This window comes from Gopherus evgoodei, chromosome 2 (assembly GCF_007399415.2).
Source record: "Gopherus evgoodei ecotype Sinaloan lineage chromosome 2, rGopEvg1_v1.p, whole genome shotgun sequence".
In the NCBI taxonomy this organism is placed as follows: domain Eukaryota; kingdom Metazoa; phylum Chordata; order Testudines; family Testudinidae; genus Gopherus; species Gopherus evgoodei.
In genome coordinates this window covers 233,020,478-233,046,649 of record NC_044323.1, presented here as the reverse complement: position 1 = coordinate 233,046,649, position 26,172 = coordinate 233,020,478, and the positions used below count along the sequence as shown (strand labels likewise).

The 26,172-nt window shown below is 37.1% G+C and overlaps 1 long non-coding RNA gene across 1 annotated transcript; it reads left to right on the top strand.

Moving 5' to 3' along the window:
- The first annotated feature begins 19,509 nt into the window (after positions 1 to 19,509).
- LOC115645195 lies at positions 19,510 to 25,729 on the top strand. The gene is made up of 3 exons (XR_003998678.1): positions 19,510 to 19,634; positions 23,295 to 23,299; positions 25,719 to 25,729. It is a non-coding gene; the product is annotated as an uncharacterized LOC115645195 (long non-coding RNA).
- Positions 25,730 to 26,172: the final 443 nt, after the last annotated feature.

Below are 26,172 nucleotides of genomic sequence, written 5' to 3'. Positions count from 1 at the left end.
AACAAAATGATCATTTGTTGATTTCACATATTGAACTATTTGAAGTTAGCATACAATATGCTCTGCATTTCATATCTTTGCAAATTCTTTGGTATTCATAAATGAAGCATTATGCACAGATTCTTCTAAATATGTATTAAAAATGTATGATCTTACTCAGCTGATTAATTATTGACTATGTTTTCCACTTAACTATCCTTATTTTGCCACTGATATTTCTGCATTGCTCAACTTACTGAAATAATTTTTTTGAGTTGGTGGGGGTTATAACTAGCTCATCGGCTTTAATTGGTTGCAGGGGTGTGTGTGTGTGTGTGTGTGTGTGTGTGTGTGTAAAACCGGTGGAGAGAGAGAGAAAGAACTAAATACTGTTCTATAATTATTTTAGATTTCAAAGTATCTTTTTCTTGAACATACTAGCAAAGCTCCTTAGTAGGAAACTCAATACATGCCTGGATCAGTAACCCATAAATCTTATTTTAGACTGTAATTGTAAATCCTGCTGAGATTGAGGGTCACACTGGGCTGCCTATGTCACTTGCAGCTTTGGAAATAGAGTTCCTTCCAGGCTACGCTGAGGCTTTATTCAAATGGGTCTTAGGGTCTGGCTGAACCTTTTAGATTTGAATATTTTATTTGGGATTTATTTTGCTTTTTTTTGAAAACTCCAGCTACACCTTTACTTGGGATTAAGATCAGACAACTGAAGTTCCCAATTCTGTGGATATTTTTAGTTCTGATGAAGTCTTTTCATTCCCTTAAAGATGCATCAAGAATTGCTTCAGACTTTTACCTACCTCAGGGGCAGCAATTCAGTTGTCATGTTATCTTCTTTGGGAGTCAGGAGTCTTATCTGTTCTGATCCACCTTTGATGGAACTGGCAATAGAAAATGGAGGTAAGGTTCCACCTTTGTTCTACCAGCAGTCTTCCCCAAGAACCAGATTGTAGAAGGAGCTGATTACCTACCAAAGAGCACTAAGAGCCTTCAATTTTCCAATTAGCTCAATAGGTGAGGGTACTCATCATATCGCAGAAGGAACTCAGATCCTTGGAGGATCAATAGAGTTAGGTTTAGCAGCATAAGCCATAGGAATCCCTGCAAATCCAACCCTCTTCAGCACAGTAGCTGAACTCATGCCTGCTATACAGGATCAACCAATAACCCTGAATTTAGCTGGCATACTCCATCAGCAAAGCCTGCAACCAGTTTTTAATCTGTTACCGTGTTTCCAGGTTGAAAACATTAGATACCATGTCTGAGAGATCTGGACAAAGGAATCCAGGGCAATTGTAAGGAATGTTGTCATACTTCATCCTCTGACTTTCTATTGAATGGGCATGATGCTATGGTTCACAATCCAGTCTGAGTGGTGCTTTCCAGTCCCATCTCCTGTCATTTCTCTGTGAAAAACTACAAGAACAAACCAAGCTGTGAGGCTGGATATAAATGAGTGCCACTTGGAGTGGCGATGGGTAGCCAAGCCCAAGTGGATTTAAGTCTTGAAAGGAGGCTAAAACAACATCTGCACATCATGTTCCAAAAGATCTGTCACAGCCTGTTTGCGCTTGGCAACATCCTTCACCCCACAGCTAATCCTCTATAGGTGCAGACCTATTAACAAAGGAGAATTGCCAAAGAATGGCTTGTGCCACAGAGCCAACAGAGGGCTGAACCATAACCTCCCATGCACAGTTGGGACCAGCTCAGGTAGACTAAGCCTATTTTATTGAAGAGCCTAAGGAGATGCCTTTCTGAGCCTAGGTGTTTAGGACCACTCATAAAAAAACCCAGTACATGTCATGCTGTTAACATGTTTCTTGTCTATAGCACCTGCACATCTGCATGTTTTCATCAAGTGAAGGGAAATTTATTAAGAACTTAGCTTGATAACCTCTTTCCTCCAGATCAGGACATCTCCAGAGCCACACTCACCCCATCCTTGCCACCACTAAAAAGAACCCAAAATAGCATTTACTGAAGGAAGACTAATATTTTATCTCAGGACTAAACAGTAGTGGATCACTATCCTCTACCAGAATTGGTACATTATGCAAAGAGTCTTTACTTTGTAGCTGTTCTCTTAGGAAGAGAAAAGGTGGGGGGAAGTGGAGGCATTAGAGGAATCTATGCTGTAAGAGGGAGATTTTCAAAGACACAAAAAGCAGCTAAGTGAACAACTCCCTTTGGCTTTCCAAAGAAGTCAAGTGACTAATTGTTTTTATGCTTTTGAAAATCTTTCCCCAAATGAGCAGATTCCATGATCGATAGTCAATAGCGTCTTGGCCAGAAACTAACACTTGTGACACTATAAGCAATGATGTTATAGAGAACTAGGGAATGACAACACAGGAGCAAAAGAAAATCACTTCTTTGGCATTGCATTGAGAGACTGTTTAGGAGTAAATTCTGTGGTACTATTATTCTGATTTTAAATATAATTTATATTCTTCCACAGAATGATCGGGTCTTTTACAGGGTCTAATGTCTGCTTTCTCTGTTAATTCCTGATAATTTTGTACCTTCTTGACAAGAAGTAGAACAGATCTCAAGCTCATATATATTATGCATTTCAGCATTTTTATATTCAAATCCAGATACTAGGTTCTGATTTTCTACTTTCATTCTATAATTGGGTCATCAGGTTTTCCATTAAAAACTCTTAACAGAACATTACAATTAAACTCTAAATCTATTACATTTTTCCCTGAATACATTTATAATGTTCTTATTTTAGTATCTTGGGTGAAAACATTTCTTTAAATAAAAGATTAAATTTTAAAAAGACCTGTTTTATATAGTAATACACTAAAACCATTTTTAAAAACCCCGAATCCTACAAAATGACAAATTCATTCTGCTAGATTTTCAGAAATATAAACTAGGCAAAAATGGTTATAATGTGCCTAAATCTGAAACAAACACCCATACATTTCTCTCAGGAGCTTTCAGAATTTTAATCCAGTTTGAAGATCACTGACCACCATAATTAATCATTTTTTATTTTAATGAATTAAACTTATTAAAATGCCATTCTAGCAATTATAACAGTACTAACTGACATGTTTACTGCATTACATAGATATATTTGTTTGGTGTGTACACATGAATGATATTTGGTGTTGTAATATTTAGAAGCAGTGGATGTTTTGTTAAACAGCTTTGAAATTCATTGACAGATTGTTCTCTCCTACAAGACAAATATGTGGATGACCCAGTAGGAGTCCATTCTGACCTCAAGCGAGTGCCCTGGAGCTGTCCATAGGAAGGTGCTAGAAAAGGCAGACGCAGATGGCCCAGGTACACAATTATTTCAGCATGGATGATGGCATAATAATCAGCCCCATGTAAGAGCATTGTTCCAGTAGCTCTGACCTGGAAACTATAACACCAAGGACGCAAAACAACCTCTCTCTCATGTAGGGTCATTTCCAGAAAGAAAGATGTTCCATCAAATGATAGTGTCAAGCTTCAAACAGCACTGGATTGCATTTCATAGAAAATTTCTTCTGTCCAGTATTCTACATGATAAATATTTCAGGAAAGAAAAGAAAAAATGTAAAGTTTGTTAAAATGTCAATACATTTTGTGTAAGAATAAATAACACTTTATGCCAACATTCATGCAATGCACTGTCACTGTTGTTCTTAGTTTACACATATATATATTAGGGCTGTTGATTAATTGCAGTTACCTCACATGATTAACTCAAAAAAATTAATCACACTGTTAAACAATAAAATACCAATTGAAATTTATTAAATATATTTGAATGTTTTTCTACATTTCCAACATTTCAATTTCAATTACAACACAGAATACAAAGTGTACAGTACTCATTTTATATTACTTTTATTATAAATATTTGCACTGTAAAAACAATAATCAAAAGAAATAGTATTTTTCAATTCACCTCATACAAGTACTGTAGTGCAATCTCTTTATCATGAGAGTGCAACTTACTAGTAGTTTTTTTTGTAAGTGCACTCAAAAACAAAACAATGTAAAACTTTAGAGCCTACAAATCCACTCAGTCCTACTTCTTGCTCAACCAATCGCTCAGATAAACCAGTTTGTTTACATTTGCAGAAGATAATGCTGCTTCTTGTTTACAATGTCACCTGAAAGTGAGAACAGGCATTTGCATGGCACTGTTGTAGCTGGCATAGCAAGATATTTACATGCTATATGTGCTAAAGATTCATATACCTCTTCATGCTTTGGCCATTGTTCTAGAGAACATGCTTCCATGCTGATGACACTTGTTAAAAAAAACAATGCGTCATCAGCATACACAGCATAAATAATGAGGGAGAATTGTATGTCTCCTGGTCTGTTTTACCCACATTCTGCCATATATTTAATGTTATAGCAGTCTCAGATGATGACCCAGCACATGTTGTTCATTTTAAGAACACTTTCACTGCAAATTTGACAAAATGCCAAAAGGTACCAATGTGAAATTTCTAAAAATAGCTATGGCACTCAACCCAAGATTTAACAATCTGAAGTGCCTTCCAAAATCTGAGAGGGATGAGATGTGGAGCATGGTTTCAGAAGTCGTAAAAGAGCAACACTTCAATGCAGAAACTACAGAACCCAAACCACCAAAAAAGAAAATCAACCTTCTGGTGGTGGCATCTAACTCAGATGATGAAAATGAACATGCGGCAATTCACACTGCTTTGGATCGTTATTGAACAGAACCTGTCATCAGCATGGACGCATATCCACTGGAATGGTGGTTAAAGCATGAAGGGACATTTGAATCTTTAGTGCATCTGGCATGTAAATATCTTGTGACACCAGCTACAACAGTGACATGCAAATGCCTTTTCTCACTTTCAGGTGACATTTTAAACAAGAAGCAGAAAGCATTTTGTTCTGAGAGTGTAAACAAACTGGTTTGTCTCAGCAATTGGCTGAACAAGAAGTAGGACTAATTGGACTTGTAGGCTCTAAAATTTTACATGGTTTTGTTTTTAATGAATGGGTTTTTTGTACATAATTCTACTTTATCAACTTTCATGATAAAGAGATTGCACTATAGTATTTGTATTAGGTGAATTGAAAAATACTATTTCTTTTGTTTATTATGGTGCAAATATTCGTAATAAAAATAAATATAAAGCGAGCAGTGTACACTTTGTATTCTGTGCTGTAATTGAAATGAATATATTTGAAAATGAATAAAACATCCAAAAATATTTAAAGAAATAGCATTCTATTATTGTCTAACAGTGCAATTAATTGCACGATTAATTTTTTTAATTGTGATTAATTTTTTAACCGCTTGATAGTCCTAATATATGTATATATAAAACTGAGAATAACAGTTCTCATTACATAATATATATATACACACACACACGAGAAAGAGAGAGAGAGACAGATAATGTAATGGGAAAATAGGGTTTAATCACTGTGTTTATTCTCAGCAGAATAACTTTGCAAATAAACAGGGATGATGGGATGGGGAAGTATGTTTTTTTATCAAGATATAAATATTTATTTTCAAATTAGAGGTAAAGATCTGGGACGTTATTTTAAAAATAAATGGAAAGGCAGCCATTCCATTGACCCCAGAAGATTCCAAGGTACGATGGGTACCCACAGACATTGCCTCAAAGCATGCTTATTGTGATACCCCAGATGACACTGAAAGCACTATAAGGTGTCCTATTTGCCAGTACGCTTTTCACATTATGTATGCAGTTATTGTTTTGCACTCTCTGAAATGATACAAAAACATTTGGTTGAAAAACAAACCATTGGTTTTATGCTTAACACCAGGATTACAAAACGTGACATCATGAATTATTCATATTATTCAACTTCATGTAATCATTTTCCTTCCTGCGCTAAGCCTCTGTGAATAGTCCTATACAGCCACTGTTTTGAAGAGCTAGAGAGGAAAACACTTGGCATTAGCTGACAGTGAATTAGATTCATTGTCACTTGGAAAAAATACTTTTGCAATTTAATCTGTGATCTTCTGTATATCCTGATTCCAAAGAGCGTTTATCAACTACAGAAAATGAATCAACCTTGAAAACAACAGGAAATATAGATAGGTGAATCTTAGGCAATGGCACTGAATCCATCTAGCTGTTGCAAGCCCAGCTGTATTTGGAAAGTAATTTTTGCTCTTATCATTCAGTGAGAGATTTTTTATAAGCTTTCATAATTTACTTGGATCAACACTTTTTTAAAACTACATACCTCAGGACAATGGCTTGATGCACTCACTGCTCCTGCCAATGTACACGCTAGTTTACTTTCTTGTTAAGAAGAAATGAGGAAATAAACTAAAAGCTTGGGCTAACAAGAGAATTGGGTAAAGGGGACTCATTTCTAAAAGAAAACATGAGTTCACCTCAGAGTTACCCACACTATTATTTGGACTATCAGAAGGAATGTTATTCAGAATTAGAACCATATTAATCACAACAGTTTTGTTGGCCCTCGCACAACAATCTTGCAATCTGGAATAAATAAATAAAATATTCCTCTATTCTTCTGACTTAAAATATGACCCATTGCCATAAACTATTAACTGTTGCTAAACACGGCATAGGCTAACACCATCAACAGAATCATTTCTTCTTTATCTGCAATAGCACTAAAAATACCAAGAAAACATACTTAAAAAAATAAAAAACAACACAGTAGAGGAGAAGAGAATATATCTTTAATTTATACTTCAGAGAGCAACCATGTAATAAAATCTCAAGTGTTACAAAAGCCTAATTGGTATCATTTGATATCTCAGAGCACAAAAATATCAAAACAACAACAAAAACTCGAGGTATAAGGGGAAAACAATGTTGTCCAAACTAATTTAGTAATGAGCATCCTGTGCTGTTTATATGGAGACTGGATTATAAAGTTTGTGGTATTTCCCCTCCACATTATGTTACACTGTCGCCATGCTCTGAAGGAAAAGGTTGACGAGTTGTTCTCACATGCAATGTGACATTGTTTGCAATTGTTCACTGCAGTGTCCACTTCATAAAACCGTGGCAGTATTTCCAAATCAAACACTTCTTCAGGCTGCAATTCTAACTGCATAGCCTGTTTGCTTTCTAAGATTCCCATTTTCCCTCACACACACACCCCTCCAGGAGTCTGGGGAAGCACCAGTTCACCCCATCATGATTATTATACACTTTTATTTATTAATCACATTAACAATGTATTTGAGCTACATTCTAATCAAAATTGTGAACTGGGCCAGAAGACATGGTAGCCATGTCACTTTGTATCAGCAGCCTCTCTTTTATTCCAGTACCACTCTGACCTTCAGCAATAGAGTCATGTGTTTCTATAATAGTTCTCATTGCTTCCCTTTGCAAGAAGCCATAACTCCCTATAGACTATCTGCATGGGAAGATAACTTTAGGAGCCTCTAGGGGTCTGCTTTCTGTTTGCTCCCATACTGGCTAAAAAACAGTAAAAATCCCATTTGTTCAAATCCAGAAATTGTTGTGCTTTTTAAAAAACAAAATCAAGTGCACAGAGCAACACAGTCCTTGCTTTAAGTCTCTCAGCAAAGCTACAGCCTAATTACTGCCTGCTGAGTAGCGCAGTTAAACACAATCAGTCAGAAAGCCTTAAAGATACAATATTCTTTTTCATGAACTGCCTGCTTGTCAATTCGAAGTCACCCTCCTGCTATAAATCAACCAACCACAGAGCTGTTATGAACAGCAACTGATTTTCCACACAGTGCTGCAAAACAAAATCACACCGTATCCTGTTTTTAATGGCCACAGTTTTTCAACTGCATAACAAGAGGTAGCTAGCACTGCTGAGCTGACCCATATCAAAAAATGGGTTCAAGCAGAATTAGCATGGAACTCTTGAAGTATACAAGTAAGACCCAAGTGCACGTGCATTGTGATGCTCAATACCAATTACAGCGAAGTATGAGTGGAGTATTTTTCCCTTCATAGTTGCATTATGACATCGGCTGTTTTTATTTTTTGTTCCTACAGGAAACAATAAGATAGTTCTTAAAGAATGGATCCTAAGTATTATTTTATTACTACAATATATATTTATGCACAAAGGTTATTTTTTTTAATGAAATTAGCATAGGAATATCACTCTGTAAAACTCACATCAGCGCCAGCCAGCAGCAAGAAGGATATAATACTTCCATGGATATTTTCTGTCTCTCTTCAAACATAACATAACTATTGCAGATATGTTTATTTCTCCATATATTTATCTATATTTGATAATGCTTTTTAATCACATAACACTAATTGAAACTCAGAGGATGGTGTGATATATAAATGCTTAATGAATCCCCTAAGATTGCTTTGTATTAAGTTGCACATCACCTTGTATGATTGTTGTTAGCTGGCATAAAAACCCAAATACAGCAAGATTGATAGGCTAAAATGTCAAAATACCAGCAGTATCTTTCACAGTATGTTCTATCTATCCAGTTACATATTTGTCCCTCATTACATATCTGAACACCTACACTTGTTCCTTACTAGTGACTCCATGTGATAATGACATGATTACGGTTAAGGTGTTTTAATGTTAGCGGTCCCTGACAGAGGTGTAGCGAGTGCCCTCCGTACCCTCCGACCGGAGGGGGCCCTGCAAGGAAGGGGGCCCCTAAAAATGGCAAAAAAAATATAAGGTATAACTAGGTAAGTGACATTTATTGACGCTATTTCACAATCCATTTCGGTTTTACTGACAAAATTGTGAAGTCATTATGACACATCATAATGCTATTGGCTACATCAGTTGTTTGTCGGTCAGTTTCAAATTTTAGTTGGACCCATTCAAAGAATGTGTATTTGCGTTCATAATGGCGGTCGGCGGATAAATGTTATTAATTTAGTTGTTTAGTTTTTTATCGTTTCCAACGCAGAAGCGTGCTTTGTGATGTCTAAGAGCATGTATAAGAGCGGAGCTAGTAAACGAAAGGCAGCAAAAGATGCCGAGAAGGAACTTGAGAAAATTCCAAAGTTGTCAACGTATTTTGCACTGCAATCCAACGTACAGGTACAGGCACATGAAACAGACAGTGCTAGCAGCGACGAATCGTATCCAGAAGTATCCAGAAGTGCTTCAAGTGAGGTTGAAGGTGAAGCTAGTTGTTCTACCAAACAAACTGTGACAGATATTCCAGCTGCTGACGGGAAAGAAGTATCTGAATCTGAACCACTGACTGATGATCCAAGAGATTGGCCGTCTATAATATCAGACAGGCAAGTGTGTGACATTGTTGCACGTGGCCCACCGCAGCAGAATGAAAGTTACGAATTTCCATTTAACGAGGAAAGACGGAGGTTCACAAGTACTCATTGCTATTGAACCATGGCAAATGGCGATAAAAGAAGACGTTCATGGTTAATGTACTCAGTTCAGAAAGATGCCATTTTTTGTTTTTGTTGTAAATTATTTGGCACTGGTGACACACCGCTACGTTGTGGAACATCTGCTTGGAAAGCACTGTCAAAAAGACTTCAGCAGCATGAAACAGGCAAAAATCATCAAGACTGTATGGTGAAATGGTTTGACCTTTGGTCAGGCATAGTAAACTGTACATCTATTGACCAACTCGAATTGCAGGCTTTTCTGAAAGAAAGCGATTTCTGGAGAAATGTTGTCAAACGCATGGTTGATGTCATTATTTTCTTGTCTGAAAGAAACTTGGCATTTCGAGGAAGTAATGAAAAGCTCGGCGATCCTTTGAATGGCAACTTTTTGGGACCATTTGATTTGCTTGCAAAGTATGATACTGTCCTCAGTGAACTTTTACAGAGGATTAAGAAGGCAGAGACACATGTTCAGTACTTCAGTCCACAGATCCAAAACGAGCTGATTCAACTTGTTGCCAGTAACATTCAAGAGGCCAACATAGCGCAGCTTAAAAAAGCAAAATATTATTCAGTTATTTTGGACTGTACTCCCGACGTGTCACATGAAGAACAGATGTCTGTGGTGTTACGCTTTGTTGAATGCAACGGTGAAGATGGTGTCAATATTCGTGAAGCGTTTGTTGGTTTTCTTAATGTTCATGATACAACTGGCGAGGGCTTATTGGAAGCGTTTCTTGAAAAGGCAAACAACTTAGGAATAGACATTGCTGACATGAGAGGTCAAGCTTATGATAACGGCGCAAATATGAGAGGAAAGAATAAAGGAGTTCAAGCCCGCATGCTAGAAATAAATGACCATGCCTTGTATGTACCATGTGGAGCTCACACTTGGAATCTTGTGATCTCAGACGCGGCAAAGTCATCGAAATATGCCATTGACTTTTTTGGTCTGATTAACAGAATATACGTTATCTTTTCTTCTTCACCTTCACGTTGGGATATACTTCAAGAACATATGCCAATATCTGTTAAAGGGTTATCAGACACTCGTTGGGAGTCGAGAATTGATGCTGTGAAGCCATTGCGTTATCACCTTGAAGAATTGTGCAATGCTTTGTTATCTTTGAGAGAATATGCGCTCGAAAAGAAAGATGGCAATACAGCAACAGAAGCCGGTGCGCTTTTAGACCATGTTACTATGTGGCCTTTTGTTCTGACTGTTTACACGTGGTACGATATACTATTTCATGTCAATAAAACCAGCAAATTAATTCAGTCACCAGGATGTGTCAATTGACGTACTGCAGGCAGAAGTTGGTGCTACAATGAAGTTTTTGGAAGACTATCGAAATACAGGATATAACTCTGTGGTCACAAATGCACGTGAAATAGCAGAGCATATGGGTATTGAGCAGGTGTTTCCAGAAACCAGGCTGCGACGTAAGAAGAGAATGTTTGATTAAGAATGTGCTGATGATTCGAGTCGTCTTTCTGCCGAAGAAAGATTCAAATCGCAGTTCTTTCTTGTTCTCACTGATCAGGCCATATCTTCTGTTTTGTCGCGATTTGACCAACTCATGGAGTGGTATAAGTTGTTTGGATTTCTGTACAACGCTAACAGCCTGCAGAAGTGTCACAGAGAAAATGAACTGGAGAATCACAGCAAAAATTTTGAAAGAAAAATGGGAGACATTGATGCCAACGAACTCATAATGGAATTGAATCATTTTATTTATGTCATTGAGAAAGAGAGAGGACTTGTCACGGCAAACAATTTTTTAACGTACATATACAAGAACAGCCTTCAGGAGATATATCCGAATCTTTGCATTTGCATCAGAATTCTTCTGACCACACCAGTTACTGTTGCTGGTGCTGAAAGGAGCTTCAGCAGAATGAAACTGATCAAGAATATCCTGCGCTCAACCATGACAGATGACAGGCTTTCTGCGCTTGCAGTTATCTCAGTCGAAAACAAGATTGCCAGATCTCTGGACTATGATGCATTGATTAACCAATTTGCGGAGAACAAGGCTCAAAAGAAGCACTTTGCGTAAATACGGAATACATGTACACTGTAGGCCTATGTATACATAATATGAACCCTGTATATTGTATAAAATAAATACCGCATTCCAGTTTCTGCATTGTAAGGGGTCCCGGACATATGTTCAGAGGGGGCCATGTTCTTTGTTGCTACGGCCCTGGTCCCTGATTAGATTAATTGTTTCAAAATGACACATTAGATTTTTGCCTATTTTTCACCCTCATGGGGAAAAGTTGTTTTGTACCTTAACAAGGCATTTGTTACCTTAATACATTTAGATTTCTTTTAATCTTCAATTTCCTAAAGTAATAATAATTGGTATGGGGCTAATTACAATAGTCTAGTTTTTTGCCCTTAAATTAACCCTAAGCCTCAACCTTAACTCTATATTAATGTAATTACTTGTCTAGGAATTTCTGTAATTTTTAAAAATATTTAACTTTTTTATGCACAAACACAAACCCCAAAGAAAACATGGTGATATGATATTTCTAGCGATCTGAAGATATGTACTAACAATATTCATTTTTTAAAATTTAACTTTTAAGGGCAGATTCACAGATGCACCCAAGTAATGGAAGCAGCCAGTTAAACAGTTTACAGCTGCTTTGAACTACCACAGCAGCACAAAGCAGCTGAAGTGTACCAGTGAATCTGGCCCTTTATTTGCAATTGACTTATTTGTTTTAGACCAGCACTATGTGAAGGGGGGCTAGGGAGATCTTAATCCCTGTATCCCAATGTATATGGGCTCCTGCCTCAGTTTCTCTGGCAATGTTGCTGAGGTGGTAGCAGTGCCATAAGGAACATTTCAAGTCCTGATGCCCACCTTGTACACAGCCACACAATCGTTAAAGAGCAATGACAGTTGCACTAGTTAGTGTACCAGTGAAAACTCTTAACCTGTGTCCACTCTCCCTCAGACCACTGAGTCATTACAACCAATAAAACTGTTGCACTGAAATTAGCTGTAGAGGATGAGTGATATTCATTGAGTTACTTCTGATATCACAATGGACTCACTTAAGAGTTACCTAAACCTGTCAGTAGCCTACATAATCAGAACAATTTGATTCAAATCATTAATAACTATCTTAATTACATCCTAATTTCCTCACATAAAGCCTGTGCAGAAGATTTCAATTAATTTGAATTATATTGAAAGTATAAAGCATCTGCATTATTCCATTAAGATAATTCAGGACAAACTAAAGACTGACACAGATGCCCAGTTTCTTAAAAGATCCAGGGTTTAATTAATTTTAACTTGTACACTTATTATTGGATTGACTTGTAAATTCTCAGAACATTCATTCTACGCACAAATAGTAATTGCTATTATTTTGGGGAGGATAGCCTTCATACATATAAAGAGGTTGGATCCTTGTTTTACATGCAAAAATGAGATCCAACTTTAACTACGCAGTTGTGAACAGCATTTCCATAATAAAGATCCTTAAACATACTGCAAATTTACTCCAGTTACCTGCAAAAACTCCATCTGCAGTGAGTATGCAACAAAATAGTTACTAGAAGATGAAATAATTTTCTATAAGGGCTAAAAACAAGCATCTAGTCTGATAAAAGTTCAGGATGTAAACAAACTCCCAAAAGGAAAATGACTAATTGAAATCTTACAAGAAATCATAAGAATTTAGTGGGAAAAGGTTCATTAAACTCTGCCCCTGTCCAGGATTTACTGTCTAATCAGGTAAATTGCTGAGAGTTCTGGACCCTATTCAGCTTAAGCATGGGTGAAATTCTGTTGAAGTTAATAGGATTACCAGTACTCACATGCGTAAAGTTAAGTGTGTGTTTCCGTGATTTGCTGGATGGTGGCCACAGTATTCAGTATATCTTGTAGTGGACATGGAATGGTCTGTCTGAAGCAAAGGTACAATCGTGAATTGTTGTATTCATGATTTTCCAAGATCAAAACAATAAAATGCTCCCAAATCAGTTGCAGTAGGTTTGTGCTGTCTTGAAACTACTGTCTATTGGATCTGTAGTCAAATGTCTTGAGCCCTGTCACCAGCAAGATCTTGTGCTAGGTGTGAGCTTTGGGTGCCTTGATAGCCTTCATCATAAAGATAAATGCAAAGTGCTCCACATAGGAAGGAACAATCAGTTTCACACATACAGAATGGGAAGAGACTGTCTAGGAAGGAGTATGGCAGAAAGAGATCTAGGGGTCATAGTGGACCACAAGCTTAATATGAGTTAACAGTGTGATACTGTTGCAAAAAAAGCAAATGTGATTCTGGGATGCATTAACAGGTGTGTTGTAAACAAGACACGAGAAGTCATTCTTCCACTTTACTCTGCGCTGCTTAGGCCTCAACTGGAGTATTGTGTCCAGTTCTGGGCACCGCATTTCAAGAAAGATGTGGAGAAATTGGAGAGAGTCCAGAGAAGAGCAACGAGAATGATTAAAGGTCTTGAGAACTTGACCTATGAAGGAAGGCTGAAACAATTGGGTTTTTTTAGTTTGGAAAAGAGAAGACTGAGAGGGGACATGATAGCAGTTTTCAGGTATCTAAAAGGGTGTCATCAGGAGAAGGGAGAAAACTTGTTCACCTTAGCCTCCAAAGATAGAACAAGAAGCAATGGGCTTAAACTGCAGCAAGGGAGATTTAGGTTGGACATTAGGAAAAAGTTCCTAACTGTCAGGGTAGATAAACACTGGAATAGATTGCCTAGGGAAGTTGTGGAATCTCCATCTCTGGAGATATTTAAGAATAGGTTAGATAAATATCTATTAGGGATGGTCTAGACAGTATTTGGTCCTGCCATGAGGGCAGGGGACTGGACTCGATGACCTCTCGAGGTCCCTTCCAGTCCTAGAGTCTGAGTCTGAGTCTATGTAATTATAGATCTGCATTCAGGACCATGAGTCAGCTTTACCTTTAAAATTACTAAAGACAATAAAAATCCAATAGTTGGGTTCAAATACTCAGAAACTTTCTGTTTCAGGATCACAGTTCATAGCAGTTATTTGTAATGAGATTTATAAGGCATGTACACGTTTTCTCAGTGGCACTTTGATCAAGTCAGAGCTTGATGGTTTTTTACTCACATACATATCACATAACAAAAATTACGTTGTATGGTGGTGATAATTAAGTGGTGATAAATGGCCCTTTTCATGGTAGTAAATAAACCAAGAGGCCTGTGACCTTTATATAACTTAGTGGGATCACTTTTGCCTTATACTAATAGTTACAGCTATTAAGCAATTAATTCTCATGCTGTCATTTTTTTTTCTTACTATGGTTGTTGGCATTATTATTATACAGCAGCAGAATATTATCCCACACATCAAAGAAAGCAACCTATATTCAGCTGAGCGCTACTAGTGCCATTATCTTAACCACCTCGTTACAAGATACATGGAGCTAGAATCAAATGCATAATAATCATCAGCTATTCTTTTGTTTTCTTGAATTTTAATGAATAAATGACATTTCTATTTACCTACATTCAAATATTAATGAATAGATACACAGATAATTACTGATTTTTCTCTAATTACGCAAAATTGGCACTTCATAATATCATATTGTGCTATTTTCTATAATTGAGCCAGTATTCTGTTCATTTGAAAATTTACTAATTGCCACTAGACCCATAGGTTAAAGTGTGTATAAAAAATAAAACATGCAAATGTCTTAGGAATATAGGAATTATCCAACTGGATCAGACCGAGCTCCATCTAGTCCAGTATCCTGTCCCCAGCAATGGTCATAATAACCAGATGCTTCAGAAAGGTGTGAGTATCCTGCAGTAGGCAGATGTGGGGTAATTATGTTAGGACTCATTCTTATCTATCAGAGACAGAGATTGGCTTAAGCCCTGACAGATGAGGTTTAATATCCCCTTAAGCTAAATTTTTATAATTAATTATGACCACTTTGTATATTCTTGCTATCTATATAAATATCCAATCTTTTTTTCAATCTTGCTAAATTATTGGCCTCTAGGACTTCCTATGGCAATGAGTAGTTGTATGAAAGAGTAGAAACAACAAGGAGTCCAGGGGCACCTTAAAGACAAACAGATTTATCTGAGCATTTCGTGGGTAAAAAAAACCACTTCTTCAGATGCATGGAGTGAAAATTAATTATATAATGCCTGCATCTGTAATTTTCACTCCATGCATCTGAAGTAGTATTTTTTTACCCACGAAAGCTTATGCCCAAATAAATCTGTTAATCTTTTAGGTGCCACCGGACTCCTTGTTGTTTCTGCAGATACAGACTAACATGGCTACCCCTGATCCTATTAAAGAGTATTTACTTTTATCGGTTTTGAATTTCTCATCTTTGAATTGTATCGCCTGTCCCCTTGTTCTTCTGTCGTGATGACAGAACAGAAATTAAAAATCTACCTTGTCTATATCATTCTTTATTTTATACACTACTCTCATGTTTTGGTGGATGAATACCCACTTTGTCGGATGCATGTGACGGACACGCATCCGACAAAGTGGGTATTTACCCACAAAAACTCATGCTCCGATACGTCCGTTAGTCTATAAGGTGCCACAGGACTCTTTGCTGCTTTTACAGATCCAGACTAACACGGTTACCTCTCTGATATTTGATCTCATGTCTTGTAGGACCACAAATTGATCATTCCAAGTGTCTGATCATACATGATGATGAGATTTGGAAAAAAACAATCTGTGCTACTGTTCTTTCAGTCCTTTGCCATATGACACTCCCCTTGATTGTAGGGGATAGGAGAGACTGTAGGATCAGGATCAGAAACTTGGGACTGTATAATACTTCATTTTATTTTTATAGTGTATAAATCCTTTGCATTTCACCTCCATAGGAAGGTTGCTTAATTTTCTTATTATAGGCAGATATGTCCATCCCAACTGCTGATGTCTTCAGCCCTGGAAACAGAGAAAGGTTTTCTGACATAAGCAGAGACCTTAAAGAGACCCATATGAAATAACAGGGGCATTTAACTATGGATTTAATTTCCATATACAGTAAAAATTTATTTGGAGTCTAGATGGCAAAAGGAACAGGTAACATGTTACTATTTCATGGCTGTTATGTGGTCTATGTGAAATAAGTTGGTAGTTTCACTCCAATTCTGAGGGGGACATATCAACATCTCCCTTTAGCCAAATCATCATCATCACTGGTAGCACCAATCTGCAGGACCAGGGACTGAAGAAGAATGGAAACTGAACTAGCCACTTACCCCATGGATGCTCCCTCCGCATTGGGGCTGAGGCACTCTAACAAGGTGGTGTGTGGAAGCTTACACTTTCACTGTCCATGGCATGGCTGTTCTGTGGATAGAGGACTTCAGTTTCCAGGGTTACCAAACCAGTATCCTAAATGGGCGCAACATTCATTAAGAAATTTAAAAAACCAAAATCTGAAACTCAAGATTTAATGTATTGTATTTTCTCCCACCATTACAATATGCCATTTTTATGGGGCCCGTAAATATTCAAGGAATGTATATCTGTGAGTGGATCTGAGTGAGTGTGTGGAACATCAGCCACTCTGAACTCTTTCCATGGGAATATATATGGATTAGTAGGTGTATTTTTAGATGTGTGTGATCCCATGTGAACCCAAAAGAATCAGCAGGTAAAAAATGAATTAAGTAGATTCCCATTTTGCGATGGAAAAACACTATTTTTTCCTCAGAATTTTAATACTGTCCTATCCACTGAATACATTTAATGCAGTTTTTGTATTTCATCCAAAAAACCCTCAAAAAAATGTTATTTTGCTGAATGCTTTTTGGTTTATTTACTGGCATTTCAGTTGCAGCACCAGGACTAAACTTCACGGAGGTTGCATGTCACTGAAGTTTTGATGTACTAATTTTTGATTGGCACAATTTTGAGAAGGCTATCTATTTTAGAGATAAACATATCCAGATAAGCCCTTTCGGAAGATGCATTCTGTGATGGAGGGTTCAGTTAACATTCATTTTGTGGTTGGTTATGGTACTAATTTTTGTATTAAGGCCAAATTCTTGTTTAAATTCAATGTGTTCCAGACAGAAAAGACTGACTCATTGAATATTAAGTGGAAGAAAGAAATGATATATCTCTAAATCTGCTCGGTAATTCTTTTCCGAGTCTCATCTTGTATTTTTTAATATAGTCTCAGTAAACCTTCTGGTTTTTAAATCATTTCCAGACACAACTTTGTAATTCCATACATCTTGTTTAAATGCAAAAACCTTTAGGGTGTCTCTCTTGCTGATATGAACATCCATTATTTTCTTGTACCATCAGTTATAACATTAATCCTGATCAATTAGGGCCAAACTGTGGCCACACCCCTCCCAGAGATGGTATGCGATGGAGGAGGGGGAACAATGTGCCTCTTCCTCCTACCCCTTGAATCCCTATGCATGCGCCTAGCACAATATGATTGCCTCTTCCTAGCACCCCAGTGGATGCTAGCTGCCAGAACATGGGTGGGGCCATGCCTCTGCCATTCACCACACTGTCTAAAATAGCTGTCTGGGTGGAGAGAGAGAAAGACATATATCATGGTCAAGAGCATGGTACGCTTACATACAGATACAATCCAAATTGCCTGGGAGACCCCAATGAGGAACTCTGGCTTAGTAAGGTAGAATGCCTCCTGCAGGCTTCAGCTGCTGCACATAACATAAGAACGGCCGTACTGGGTCAGATCAAAGATCCATCTAACCCAGTATCCCATCTACCGACAGTGGCCAATGCCAGGTGCCTCAGAGGGAGTGAACCTAACAGGTAATGATCAAGTGATCTCTCTCCTGCCGTCCATCTCCACCTCTCTGACAAACAGGGTCTAGGGACACCATTCCTTACCCCATCCTGGCTAATAGCCATTAAGGGACTTAACCTCCATGAATTTATCCAGTTCTCTTTTAAACGCTGTTATAGTCCTAGCCTTCACAACCTCCTCAGGTAAGGAGTTCCACAAGCTGACTGTGCGCTGTGTGAAGAAGAAAAACTTCCTTTTTTTTTTTAAAACCTGCTGCCCATTAATTTCATTTGGTGGCCCCTAGTTCTTGTATTATGGGAACAAGTAAATAGCTTTTCCTTATTTACTTTCTCCACATCACATATGATTTTATATACCTCTATCATATCCCCTCCTTAGTCTTCTCTTTTCCAAGCTGAAAAGTCCTGCCCTCTTTAATCTCTCCTCATATGGGACCTGTTCCAAATACCTAATCATTTTAGTTGCCCTTCTCTGAACCTTTTCTAATGCCAGTATATCTTTTTTGAGATGAAGAGACCATATCTGTACGCAGTATTCAAGAGGTGGGCATATCATAGACTTATATAAGGGCAATAAGATACTCTCTGTCTTATTCTCTATCCCCTTTTTAATGATTCCTAACATCCTGTTTGTTTTTCTGACCACCGCTGCACACTGCATGAATGTCTTCAGAGAACTATCCTTGATGACTCCAAGATCTTTTTCCTGATTCATTGTAGCTAAATTAGCCCCCATCATATTGTATGTATATTTGGAGTTATTGTTCCAATGAGCATTACTTTACATTTATTCACATTAAATTTCATTTGCCATTTTGTTGCCCAATCACTTAGTTTTGTGAGATCTTTTTGAAGTTCTTCACAGTCTGCTTTGGTCTTAACTATCTCGAGCAGTTTAGTATCATCTGCAAACTTTGCCACTTCACTTTTTACCCCTTTCTCCAGATCATTTATTAATAAGTTGAATAGGATTGGTTCTAGAACTGACCCTTGGGGAACACCACTGGTTACCCCTCTCCATTCTGAAAATGTACCATTTATTCCTTTCCTTTATTCTCTGTCTTTTAACCAGTTCTCAGTCCATGAAAGGACCTTCCCTTTTATCCCATGACAACTTAGTTTACATAAGAGCTTTTGGTGAGGGACCTTGTCAAAGGCTTTCTGGAAATCTAAGTACACTATGTCCACTAGATCCCCCTTGTCCACGTTTGTTGACCCCTTCAAAGAACTCTAATAGATTAGTACGACACGATTTCCCTTTACAGAAACCATGTTGACTTTTGCCCAACATGTTATGTTCTTCTATGTGTCCGACAATTTTATTCTTTACTGTTGTTTCAACTAATTTGCCCTAGACTTACTGGTCTGTAAGTGCTGGGATCACCTCTAGAGCCCTTTTTAAATATTGGCTTTACATTAGCTATAGTCCAGTCATTGGATACAGAAGTCGATTTAAAGGACAGGTTACAAACCATAGTTAATAGTTCCACAACTTCACATTTGAGTTCTTTCAGAACACTTGGGTGAATGCCACCTGGTTCCAGTGACTTGTTACTGTTAAGTTTATCAATTAATTCCAAAATGTCTTCTAGTGACACTTCGATCTGTTATAATTCCTCAGATTTGTCACCTACAAAACCAGCTCAGGTTTGGGAATCTCCCTAACATCCTCAGCCGTGAAGACTGAAGCAAAGAATCCATTTAGTTTCTCTGCAGTGACTTCATCATCTTTAAGTGCTCCTTTTGTATCTCACTGGTTGTTTAGCAGGCTTCCTGCTTCTGATGTACTTAAAAAACATTTTGTTATTAAATTTTGAGTTTTTGGCTAGCCATTCTTCAAACTCCTCTTTGGCTTTTCTTATTACATTTTTACACTTAATTTGGCAGTGTTTATGCTCCTTTCAATTTACCTCACTAGGATTTGACTTCCACTTTTTAAAAGATGCCTTTTTATCTCTCACTGCTTCTTTTACATGATTGTTAGGCCATGGTGGCTCTTTTTTAGTTCTTTTACTGTGTTTTTTAATTTGGGGTATACACTTAAGTTGGGCCTCTATTATGGTGTCTTTGAAAAGCATGCATGCAGTTGCAGGGATTTCACCATAGGTACATCAGCAGCAAAGTATAACCACAATTACTTTATGTAATATTTTCACCCAAATCTATTTCAGATAATAGTTTCATTCACTTCAGTCTAGTCCCCTTTTCCTTTACTTTTAAGTCATTTTCACACCACTGTCCTATGCTTTTAAGGATTTCTGCTGTGGCACCTTTCCTTGTCTCTCAGGTCTTGTCTACACTAGCGTTTTAGCCACCAAAGCAGCTGTGTTTGTGCACCACTCCCCCTTCCCCCCAGCATATACATGGTTTAAATCAGTGCAACAAGATTTGAATCAAAATAAGCAGCAGGGAAAAACAGCCTGTGTGATCACGGGGGACTTCAATTTGAGTGACATATGCTGGAAGTCTCATGCTGCATCTTAGAAACATCCTTGGAATTTCTAAATATTATAGATGACAATTTCCTACCTCAAGTGCTGTGTCCAACATGGGAGAATTCTGTATTAGACCTCATCTTGATAGTAGATAGGGATCAATCACGTAACTAAAAATTAATAGTAACTTACAAACAAGTGATCATGATTTGATCACATTTATAATGCACAAAGAGAATAAAGAGCAGTCCAGTAACATATACACTTAGTGCTTTAAAAGAGCCAATTTCACTAAGCTGAAAACAGTTATAAGCCAAATTAGCTGGGAGGAAGAATTTAATCAGAAAAATGTGAATGATAATTGGGAATTTATGAACACTTTGCTAGATGCCCCCAAAGCCACAATCGAGAAAGAAGGCCACATTGGTTAAAAAATGATTTGGTTTAGAGGGAAAGTGAAGGCAGCTATAAAAAAAATTAAACAGTAATATATAACAAAGGGAAGACAGGGGACATTCATAATAATGAATATAAATCAGAAGCTAGGAATTCTAGAAAACTGATAAAGGAAGCAAAAGGAGACAAGGAGATATCCATGGGCAACAGAGTTAAGGACAATAAGAATGGAGAGGGGGTTAATATATTAGGAACAAAAAGAATCCTAATAATGGTTTTTATCCATTACTAGATGGAATTGGTAGAATTATCTATAATAATGCAAAAAAGGAAAAAGTATTCAGTAAATATTTCTGTTTTGTATTGGGGTGGAGGGGGGAATGATGATGTGGACATATCACATAACACTCTTTCCTTTCCACTACTATTCCAAAATGATATTAAGCAGCAGTTACTAAATTTAGACATTTTAAAATCAGCAGGTCCAAATAACTTCCATCCAAGAGTTTTAAAAGAGCTGGCAGAGGAATTCACTAGACCATTAATGTTGCTTTTCAATAAGTCTTGGAACACCAAGGAAATGGATGTTTTGCCAATATTTAAAAAGGATATGTGGGATGCCTCAACTAATTATAGGCCTGTCAGCCTGATATTGATCCCTGGCAAGATAATGAAGCAGCTGATATGGGATTCTAATAAAGAATTTAAGGAAGGCACTATAATTAATGCTAATCAATATACGGAAAATAGATTCTGTAAAACTAACGATATCTTTTTTGGATGTGATTACAAGTTTGTTGATACGTGTTTTGTAAGGCATTTCACTTGGTATCACGACATTTTGATTAAAAAACTAGAAAGATAAAAAATTAACATGGCACACATTAAATGGATTAAAAGCTAACTGAGTGATAGGTCTCAGAATGTAACTGTAAATAGGGAATCATAATTGAACAGGTATGTTTCTAGTCGGGTCCCTCAGGGATACGTTTTTGACCCTACGCTACTTAAATTTTTATAAGTGACTGGAAGAAAACATAAATTTGTCACTGATAAAGTTCATGACACAAAAATTGGGAAGTCAGTCTAGATAATCACAATAGTAACTTCTGCTTTGGAATCTATGACACTATACATTGGTACAAACTGCACTGCACCAGTTTAAGTTGTGTCTACACCAGGGGTTGCACCTGTGTAGGGTGAACTACCTTAGTGTAAACTGTGTCTACATCAAGTTGCATGAGTGTGGAATAAGTAGCACTAGCACAAATTGCACGGTATCATTGTAAATCATTTAGATTAGTAGCGGGCTGTATCCTTATGGGGTAAACAATACCAGTGCAAACTGCAGTGCACCAATGTAAATCATGTCTACACTAGGGTTTTGCATTGACACAGCTACACCAGTGCCTAAAATCCCATTGTAGTCAGGGCCTCAGTTAGACTGGTGTCGGCCTGGAGTAACTCCACTAACATCAGTTAATCTAGATTTGCACTGGTGTAACAGAACAGAATCTGGCAAAAGTACTTTCCAAAACTGTGCCAAATATTTATGCAGTACACAGAAGTTTGGTTAACTTTATTTTTCATCATTTTCTCACCTCTCCTCTCTTGTAGCTTTTGGATAGGACTAGTTCTTGTAAGTTTGCTCAGTGTTTACTAATATTTGACTAATGTTTATGTGAACCATTTTCATCCTATGAATCACTCATTAACTCTATGTATTCACTGGAAGTATACTTCAATTATTCACATCTGTATTAACCTATTAGCACAGTGTGGTTGGTTACCTGAGTCACATGGTATTGTTTCTACTCTATGATCGAATGGATTTTATAAACCAGAGGAAGAACTGAAGAAGTCACTTATGGGGTAAACATTCATGAGAAAACATATTTGTATGAGTATTCATGAAACTTTTAGTGTAAATACATAGACAGAACTCTCTCTCTTTCCACGAATTAAAAAAAGGTCACTTTTTTGCATGCTGAAGGACAATGAATAAAAACGATTGTGATTACAGCTGAAGTAAACCATTGTTTTTAACATGAATAAATGTTTGCTAATGCTTTTCATTATTCACTCACCTCTACCAAGTACTGTTCCTCAGTTTCTCAGATGCTGCTCCATTTCTCCAAAGATCTGCTGATTTAGAACTGGTTCTCTGCATTCTTTCTGTGACATAAGCAGGTGTCAGCAATCTAACAAATAACCAGTTCTCCTCAGACTGCCTGACTTAGTTACTTCAGCACATATCCAGCTCTTTGCAAAGCTATTTAATGCAAGTTCATTATCTCGATGGAATGGCACAGAATGAGTGAATTCATATAGCAATTTTGAACTTTTCTCTAAAACTCAAAAACATGTTAGATTTTTGTTATCTTGAAATTCAAAAAACAGCTTGTTTAATCTGTTTAAGACTTGCCAATAAATTATCTTCTTTGACCTGAGACTAAACTGAGAATTTTTAGGTCAAAAGAAACTTTGTTTGTTTTATGTGGCAAAGTTAGAAGAGATTCAATACTACTTAAAAAGGGATAGTTGTTACAACATTAACTACCAATAGAAGCTATAAACATGGTTTGCATAATCCAGCTCATTCAGGATCATCACATTGGTTTGTTTTCGATGTACTGTGAATCCATAGAACAAGGAATAGATGACACTCATCCATATGAATGATCTTTTCCATCTGTAAAAGATATAATATTGATAATATAAAAATCTTCATTTAAGGTCCGATCCAAATCCCAGTGAAGCCAATGAAAAGATTTGGATGTCTACTTTTAGGAACCACATTTGAAAATTGGGAAGTTTGTGATCTTGATTTGAAATAATTCTGGATTCCTCCCCTCCTCAATCAATTCAGAATGATAGTTTAAATAAAATAAAACAATCATCCAAAGAAACAAAAACATTTTTACATACTTTATAGTCATGTCTACATGCAGATATTCTAGACGGTCTCATGGCAATTGCTGCACATCTATCCTAGGAAAATCAGGCCACTTCAAGGTGTCTCTAGGTGAGCATTCAAAAACTGAATCACTCAAGATCATGCTCTAGTCATGGTCCCAAATCCCAATGTTCAAATGTGGTTGCCCTGAAGAGAACATCCAAATCCTACATTTGAAAGTTCACACCAGCCTTTAGGGGCACAAATGAAAATCATCCCCATGCAAGACATTCATACAAGACTCTATGCACCACTTAAGTGATTTGTGATTATTTAAACTGCTTAGCTTGGACCTTCTTTATTGTCCAGGACTCAACACATGTAATATTAATGCCCCTTTTCCAGTGGTGCTCAAATGAAATATATAGTGTCCATGACTGATGGAAACTCATCAAGACTGAGAGAAAAGTGAATGTGCTCAGGAAAGTCTACTCTTTCAAAGAAAAAAAAACTTTTTAAAATTTAGGTCTGGTATAAAAGTCTTAAAAACTAAAAGCTAATCAGAGAGAAATTATTTACATTTTCTTAAAAGGAGACTTTTCTGATCAGACTCTCAACCTCAATCACTTTGAAAATGCCAAGAGAATACCAGCAATTGTTTGTTCTAAACTGAAACTGAGATTTAAGATTACTCAATAGTTCAGTCAAATGGCCTTTAACCTACATGGGGCAAATGTTTTGGCCTTTCGTGGCAAACTTCATATCACCTTTGAAAATTAATTATATAAACAACATTTCGGTTCAGGGTCAGAATCTGATGCTATTTTTTCCGTGTAGCGGAGGTTTTTCAGAACAGGTTAGACAAACATCATTAGGGCAGGTTTGGAAATATTTATTCATGTCTCCGTGTGGCAGGAGGAACTAGATGACCTTTTGAGGGCCCTTCCAGCCCTACATTTCTATGAGTCTGTGATTTTATTCTATGAGTTCATTGACTTCAATGGGGCTATTAATTGAGTAAGGTATTATTCAACATGAGTAAGGCTATCAGAATCTGGCCCTTGCTATTTAATAATAATTTAATTAAATAAGGTTCGATTCTGCCTCCCTTACTCATACTGATTAGTCCCCTTACTCACGAGTAGTTCCAGTGGACTTCTTGCAGAGGATGGTCCTAACTCTACCTGAATAAAGTTAGAAGAATCAAGGCCTTATTAAAATGTTACCAGACTTTTTAAAATTAGCAGTTTCAAGTACAATGTAGAGAACAAATAATTTGTTCATTTTATAACTATATCTCTTTAGAATACCAGTGGTTTATGATTTAAACTCCTAAAGTTGCAAAATCATGCTCTGAAGTGTCCCAAGCCTCTGTTTGCCAGAAGCTGGGAATGGATGACAGGGGATGGATCACTTGATGATTACCTGTTCTGTTCATCCCCTCTAAAACACATGGCATTGGCCACTATTGGAAGACACAATACTGAGCTAGATAGACTTTTGGTCTGACCCAGTATAGCTGTTCTTCTGTTAATATTTGAGAACGTTTTCCTTAAAATCAGCCCAATTCCTCATTTAAAAAGAAATTTCTTTTAATACATTATATGTATTTACTGCGCCCCCAATCTTGCATTTTTTCTCTAGAAATTCACCATTTATAATTACAACAAGGCACTACAGGTGTATACTGTGGTCTAATAAAGTCATGCTTTGGTGCTTTACAGCACTCTGCCTTCTGCTTCATGCCCAACAAGTGTCAAGGTATGTCATTATATTAGATCATAATACACACCTCTCTTTTAATGATGAACTAATTTCAGATAAATTAACGAGGAAGCAGAAAATTGCATACAATATCTGATTGGCTGCATTACAGTTTAAGGCTAACTTACTGAGTTCTGAGATTGTGTGATATCATTGATCAATGTTGTGCCAGACTTCAGAAGTGGGGTCTTCTCAGGAAGTTTAAACCATGGAAAATTACTGACTTGCCACATGCCTGATCTCAGCCAGTTGTGAGCTAAGATTTTCTTCTAAGTACAACCATACAATTTGTGAAGCTGGAAGCTCCAGCTTTTGAAATGTATAAGAGGGGCAACAATTTCAGGTGTGGGCAAAAAACTTGAAATTCATTAAAGGATTAGAAGGAATAATGTGTAAAAAGATTGAGGTGGAGGTAGCAGCTGAAAGAATAGTTTTACCAATGTTGGACCTATAGCTGTTCCCTCTGGGTGTGCTACCTAAAAAAGCTAAACGAGAATACAGGATTATCTACCATTTATTTTACCCTTCAT